The sequence below is a fragment of the Galeopterus variegatus genome, unplaced genomic scaffold (assembly GCF_000696425.1).
Source record: "Galeopterus variegatus unplaced genomic scaffold, G_variegatus-3.0.2 Scaffold99652, whole genome shotgun sequence".
Classification (NCBI taxonomy): domain Eukaryota; kingdom Metazoa; phylum Chordata; class Mammalia; order Dermoptera; family Cynocephalidae; genus Galeopterus; species Galeopterus variegatus.
Window position 1 is genome coordinate 1 of NW_007825763.1, and position 636 is coordinate 636.

At 45.9% G+C, this 636-nt stretch overlaps 1 non-coding gene across 1 annotated transcript; it reads left to right on the forward strand.

Moving 5' to 3' along the window:
- The first annotated feature begins 278 nt into the window (after window positions 1-278).
- On the forward strand, window positions 279-361 carry TRNAL-CAG. Its single transcript has one exon. It is a non-coding gene; the product is annotated as a tRNA-Leu (tRNA).
- Window positions 362-636: the final 275 nt, after the last annotated feature.

Below are 636 nucleotides of genomic sequence, written 5' to 3' on the forward strand. Positions count from 1 at the left end.
CCGACCGGCCCGGGGGCCACCCTGGCGTGGCTGGGCCCCTCCAGAGAAGGAGAGGAGCGCTGGAAGGGGCGCCAGGTAAAATGGAGCTTTAAGGTTTAGGGTGGGAGGAAGTAGGGAATAGGAAAGCGCTGTCGGAGGCGTTAGTTTTCCTGCTTTGCAAAGAGAGAGTTTGAGTTTTATCTGAAACAATAAATAAACACAACGTTAATGTAGCACGAGAACATAAAGCATCAGTGCATGATAAACTTAAGGGAAAATATGAGGAGGCGGGCTCCTGTGTCAGGATGGCCGAGCGGTCTAAGGCGCTGCGTTCAGGTCGCAGTCTCCCCTGGAGACGTGGGTTCGAATCCCACTCCTGACAAAAGTCCATTTTGCTTAAGACTGAACCAACTGGCAAATAGAATTGAATTCTTGGATAAAGAAGTTTTGGTTGACCCAAATTGCTCTTTATCCTCCGTAGCTACAAGTGCAAAGACTAAAAGTGCACCACTGTAAGTATAGAACTGAATCTGTTTTTCTGTATTATAGGCAGGAGGCTGGTCTGTGAAATCAGGGAGCCTAAGATCCATGTGTAATTATGAAAAAAAAATTTTTTTTTTTTACTTTAGATTCCAGCTTCCCAGTGCCTATTTATTC